Genomic DNA, 6,043 nt, shown 5'->3' on the forward strand with positions numbered 1-6,043 from the left:
CTTGTTGAACATGACCTAAATAGCCTTCTCTCTCCAACTCATCAGGGACAACGTGTCCTCCTAGTTCCATGCCAGGATTGCTAGCTGTCCAAGACATCTCATGGGTAAACCCCCAAAGCAGTGACCTTGTGACTATACGCCTGCCAGACCTTCCTGCTAGCAAAAAGCAGCTGCCACTCTTGGCAAATGAAATAGCCCTTGCAGAGTTTGAGAGCTCCTTTCTGAGATGGCCATTTCCCATGTTCTCAGACTCCTGAAAGAAACATCACTTACAGTATTTACACTTACTGCACTACTGTTAGGGAAGATGTGCTGTTTTGGGCAGTGATCTTGATTCCCTCTTCTCCTTTCTTTTTAGGGATAGAAATCTTGAAAGTTCATGTGAGTAATCATTCATGCTTTCCCCCTCCCCACAATAACTGTTAGTGGCAGCCGTATTCTGATGTAAGTTGTAGCAATATTTTTTCCTGCATTTTATGAAACACTTCTTCATAGTTTTAAAGAAGCCAAAGGGTACAATTCTTTAAAATAATAATAATAATTGAGAATAACATTTTGTCCTGTTGCCTTCTTGTCAGATCATTCAGAGAGAAAGAGGGAGGGAGGGAGAGATAAACAAGAGAAGGATGATGCTGTATAACAGGTAGAAAGATGTGATGACTTAGCACAGCCCAATGTGGGTGTATTTCAAGCATTAATTTTCTTTAATGAAATGTAATTGCATTAACATTGCTTAAGTGTATTAATGTTTTTTAAATGTTATTGATTGTTAATAATAAAGCTGCTGTATTTAAGCACCAACTGTTGATAAGCTATCTGTGGAAGCTAGGAGTCTGGAGGACAAGGGTAATTTATACTTGCCAAGTCCTTAGAGCAAATTCCAAGTACATTCAGATTTGCATATCCAGTATTATGGAGGGTAATTAGGTGTAGACTAAATATTTATTCATCTTGCTGCTTTAAAACACTGGTTGGAACAAGGTTTTCTGACTGGAAATGAGCTATAAAAGCACTAGAAGAAGAAGGGTATACCTCTTTAGGTCTACTATAGCAGCCTGCCAAAATTTTAAACTCAGGTCCTTGTAAGTCACACATTCCAATATAGCTTGCAGTTTTGCTCATGCACAGCTTTTCTGAAGCTAATAAGAGTGCAGAGAAATCTCCTTTTAAACTTTATATGGTTTAGATACAATGTATGTGTATATGTATGTGTATTAGTATGTTTATGTGGGGGTCATGTAATGGGTTAAATTTAAAATTCTAAGTAACCATTAATGACTGAGTTGGCTGTTATTTTGTTACATGAGAATGGTCTAGGGCAGGCACCCTCAAACTGCAGCCCTCCAGATGTTTTGGCCTACAACTCCCATGATCCCTAGCTAACAGGACCAGTGGTCAGGGATGATGGGAATTGTAGTCCAAAACATCTGGAGGGCTGAAGTTTGGGGATGCCTGGACTAGGGAAAACCAAGTTCTGTTTAATAGAGTACTAATAGAGAAGACTTAAAATTACACTTCTGATTGGCTTATTGGGCAGGAGTTCTTGACGGGTTGGGAAAATAGTCTGATGGAGCTGGGAAAATTCTGCGGCATTCAGGTCTGATTGGTTGAAGGATAAGCTGTCTGTAACACAAATAAGCCTATTCTACTTCTGTTGAGAAAGACAAGAAAGACAGAAGGAGAAAAAAAGAGAAGGGGGGGGGGAAGAAGTCTGGAATAGAAGACAAGAAAGAGACTAATCAAGCTAGAGAAACTGGTGGTGTAGCCTGCCCCCAAAGAATGGAATCAGTGTCTTAAACCAAAAATTGGTGGTGAGGCTATATAAAATAATTGAACAGTAAGGTGAATTCAACAAGTTACTTCAGAGCTGACGAGAGCATGAACTCCCTGCAAACCTGGAAAGCACAGGAAACTGACTGAAGTCCACAGTACATAGTGGTGACATTGACTGTGAAAGGGGACGAAGAGTGATTGGCATAAAAGTGCAGAGAGTGCACCAGATGTCACATCTCAGAAAGATGCAAAGTGCTCATCTTCAGACCCTTTAGGGGCCACAACCCAGGCCAAAGGTGTGATGCTTGGGAAAGGCGGGCTATGGGAAATGGCATTTTTAAGACCCTGATTCACTTCCAACCTTTCTTAGAGCAGGTAATTCACTTGGAACTATCCATGGTGCTGCAACTCCCGGCCTCCCTTGACCCAATGGGAACCTGAAACAGATGAACCAAAACATCACCTTTCCTTTTAACCTGCAGTTCACATATACACCCGAATGCTCTCAAATGCTTGGGGGAGCTCACAAAATTTCCCCTTCCTTCCCCAGTGCCCAGAAAATTTCCTTGAATCATTGAAAGACAGAAATAGTTAGACCTCAGAGGGCTCATTCCACCCTGCTGAAGGTTAGTATTACAAGTTGCAGAATCTCCAGTGGAAACAGCGAAAATATGCCAGCTGGACTGGCAACTGAATTTTATTTCAATACTGCCAATGGGAGGGTGTCTTCTTCCACATCTGATTGCAGGAGGCTAGCTTAGGGACTGCAGGGTAGGCTGTGTGAGGCACACACAGTTTGTTCCCTCAACACCATACTGCCACTCCCTGCCACCAGCATCTGTTGCTTGAGGTGGCTGTCTCACTCTGATTAATGGTAGGGATAGCAGTGCCCCTTCTCAGACATGCAGTTTCTATTGACACACTGGTATATGCAGTCTTTAGAATGGGATGGATGAATGGGACTCCCCCCCCAAAAAAAGTCGCTGTGATTCATACAGCTCAATTTCCAATATGCTCCCAACATTCTTCACTGTCCAGTTTATAATGACTTAAAACTCATTCTATTGAGCCTATACCAGTGTCAGGTGGTCACAAGTTTGTCTCATAGTCAAGTCAGATTATTCATTTGGGAAAACTAGGTTATCAGTGTAACACTAATATGTATGGCTAGGGCACTTTAAAAACATACAGTATTTGGGTTTTTAATTTATCCCTTTATAATTTGCTAAAAGTTACATTAAAGATTCATTCTGGTGGACAGGGAGTGAACTGATTAAGTTCATTTATGCAGGTTTACACCCTCATTGTCATTGTCTTCCTCCCTCCCCCTTCTTGCAGTAATTTGTCGAAAGCTTGTTGTTAGGTGATATGTAACCTTTAATTCAGCTATTGTTAGCACTTTTGTATGCCAGTGAAGGGTTCTAAAATTTTCAGTAGGATGTGCTCTCCTAATAGGGAAACTTAATTATTCCCCTAGTACTTCAAAACTATCATTGACATCTGAGTTATATGCATTTCATATCTACTGCGTAACCTTCAGCTCCCAGTCAACAAGGTTGCCTTGCTGTACGTCTTTGGCCTGAAGATGCTATTTGTGGTAGCTTTATCTTTATTCTTAGTACAATGGTGATTGTTATTAAAGGCCTTGTTTGAGATTTAAAAAGGCTATGTGCATAAAATTCACATTTGCACTTTTTCTGTTCCTACCTCTCTTTTTGTTGATTACTCATTTTATTCATAAAGGCAAATTAATTATATTGGGTTTTGTTTACAAAGTAAAGGGCAACTCTTCATCTACTCTTAGAGCTTTGGGAAATGTATTACTTTTTTAAAGTCTGTGGCTAATCAGATTATTAAATTATTAGTAGTATTACTAGTTGTATACCAACCAATGAGAGTATTATTAAGACTTGAGAAGTCTGTCATCATCCCACGTATATTTTCCAACTGGAAAAAAAGTCCCATGGCACCTCCAAAATTTATTCATTTCATAAAGTGTATACACAATTGGTTGCAAAAAGAACCTCAAAGTGGTTCACAAAAAACAATAAAATTATCAATAAAAAGAATTAACAACAGTAGTTCAAAAAAAATCTTTAAAAAAAATTAAAATCAACAATAAACTAAAAACAGATTAAAATTCACACCAACTTTCTAAATATCTGGGTAGGCTAGTCTAAACAAAAATGTTTTAGCAGGCACTGAAAAGAGTAGAGTAAAGGTGGCTGCCTAATAATAATAATAATAATAATAATAATAATAATGCCCTGTCCATCTGGCAAGGAGTTCCAAAGTGTAGGTGCTGCCACATTAGGAAATTGATAATAATAATAATAATAATAATAATAATAATAATAATAATTTATACCCCGCCCATCTGGCTAGGCTTCCCCTGCCACTCTGGGCGGCTTCCAACAAACATTAAAATACATCAAATATCACAGATTAAAAACTTCTCTAAACAAGGCTGCCTTTAGGTATTTTCTAAACGTCAGGTAGTTGTTTATCTCTCTGACCTCTAATGGGAGGGTGTTCCACAGGGCGGGTGCCACTACCGAGAAGGCCCTCTGCCTGGTTCCCTGTAGCTTGTAGATTGAGTTCTTGCAAACTGTGCTTATTGCAGCATAAGCTTTTGTGGCTAGACCTTGGGTTACTGGTTTCACCCCCAAAATGACCTCTAGCACATGAAAGATCATGCCACAATCTATGTGCTAGTCTTGAAGGTTCCAAAGGACACTTTTCTAGTTTTGCTTGAACACACAAGTCTACCACCCAACCACCATTTCTTGGAGAGATGATACATCGAATCTCAGTAAAAGTGAGTGTGTGCTAAGCTGGGCATAGGTTCAGCTCCCCGATTCATCACTGCCCACGTCAAAACCCTACTCTTTAAAAAAAGAAGTAGGAGTGGCGGTATGGGCATCCACACCTGGCACTCTTCAATCATTCTTTTTAAAATGTTCAACTCTGAGAAAGGAGGGAATGCAGGGAAAATACAGGGTGGCAATAAGTGGATGCCCCTTACGAAGTTAGTGCATGAAGCATGGCAATTCCATACCAGGCACCTTGTTATCAAAGCACCCTTGGTCTTTTCTTTCCTGCAATGCAATTGCTAGTATGGGTGTGGTAGCTTTGGCAACAGAATGCTGGACTTTGGCCTGATACAAAAAGACATATTTTCTGTTCCTTGATTGCAGGTGAATGAACCCGCACCAGTTACCACCAACCAGGAAATGTGTTGCTGAAAATTATGCTTGAGAAAGTGCAAACAGCTTCTCCATGTGGTGCAGAGGGGATGAAATGCAGTGAAACATTTAAAATTCATTTAACAGGAATATAGCTAAGGAGGCAGGTGGGAGGAGGATATGGAAGAGATCACAGTATTAAAAAAAACACATTACTTTTCTCAGCCCTCTACCAATCCAGAGCTTAATTTGTGCTGGAGCTTGCTGAAGCTAAGCCCCAGAATCTGTTTTCAGTAATGTGAAGGACTCTTCAAATTTATGATTTAATGTACCTCTGAGTTTATACAGAGTACCTTACTTCCAGAAACCTCCACACACTTTGGATTAAGAAACAGCATTCCAGGGCAGATGGCGTAGCTTCCAGGCTGGCTTCAATCCCTGGCATGTCACTTTTAAGAAGTTAAGCACTTTGCCAATCTTAATCTGGCCCCAGTTGCCTCCCTGCCATCCTGCTGCAGTAGCAGAAATGGACTATCTGATTTGATTGTAGTCAAAGTTACTAAAGCAGATGAAACAACATCAAAGTTGCTGAAGGACATTATTCATAGTCAAAGGGTGCATACTTGTATCCAAACATTTAGCAAAGGAAATGGATGCTCACATTTGATTCACAAATTTAAAGGGTAATGCTTAGTTCATCTCTACTTAGATACTGCAAACAACTTAATGCAGAACACATCCCTAAGTGTTTGCAGAATTTATTAAGCCTTAATGCATTTCAGAGGAAACTGGTGTTTCTTCTTTCAGAGATTATAGGTCCTGTTAGCACATTTTGAGACTGCACTAGGAGTTTTAAACTTCACTTCACTTTGTGATTTATTATTTACTTCAGTTTTTGTATGCATCTCAGGTCAAAAGGGACTACCATAGTTTAATTGTCTGAGAGATATTCTTATAACATTTTTCTAGCATATATTAATCCATCAATAACAATGCTAACAATAACAACTAAAGCAATTCGCAATGCTTCACTTATTCATCAGTCAGTGGAGCTGTTTAATGCAATCATGAGGCTGTGCTGGAGA

At 39.6% G+C, this 6,043-nt stretch overlaps 1 protein-coding gene across 3 annotated transcripts in view; it reads left to right on the plus strand.

The window, feature by feature from the left end:
* Positions 1-6,043, plus strand: part of QTMAN (queuosine-tRNA mannosyltransferase) — a 341,618-nt gene that overhangs the window by 306,487 nt on the left and 29,088 nt on the right. Inside the window, exon 13 of one of the 3 annotated variants that reach the window (XR_015948081.1) lies at positions 359-381. The exons of the other annotated variants lie outside the window; for them this stretch is intronic. The gene's annotated coding sequence lies outside the window, so the exon portion shown is untranslated. The remainder of the gene's footprint in view (positions 1-358; positions 382-6,043) is intronic. 3 annotated transcript variants of the gene reach the window in all.

The sequence above is a fragment of the Zootoca vivipara genome, chromosome 1 (assembly GCF_965207765.1).
Source record: "Zootoca vivipara chromosome 1, rZooViv2.hap1.1, whole genome shotgun sequence".
Classification (NCBI taxonomy): domain Eukaryota; kingdom Metazoa; phylum Chordata; class Lepidosauria; order Squamata; family Lacertidae; genus Zootoca; species Zootoca vivipara.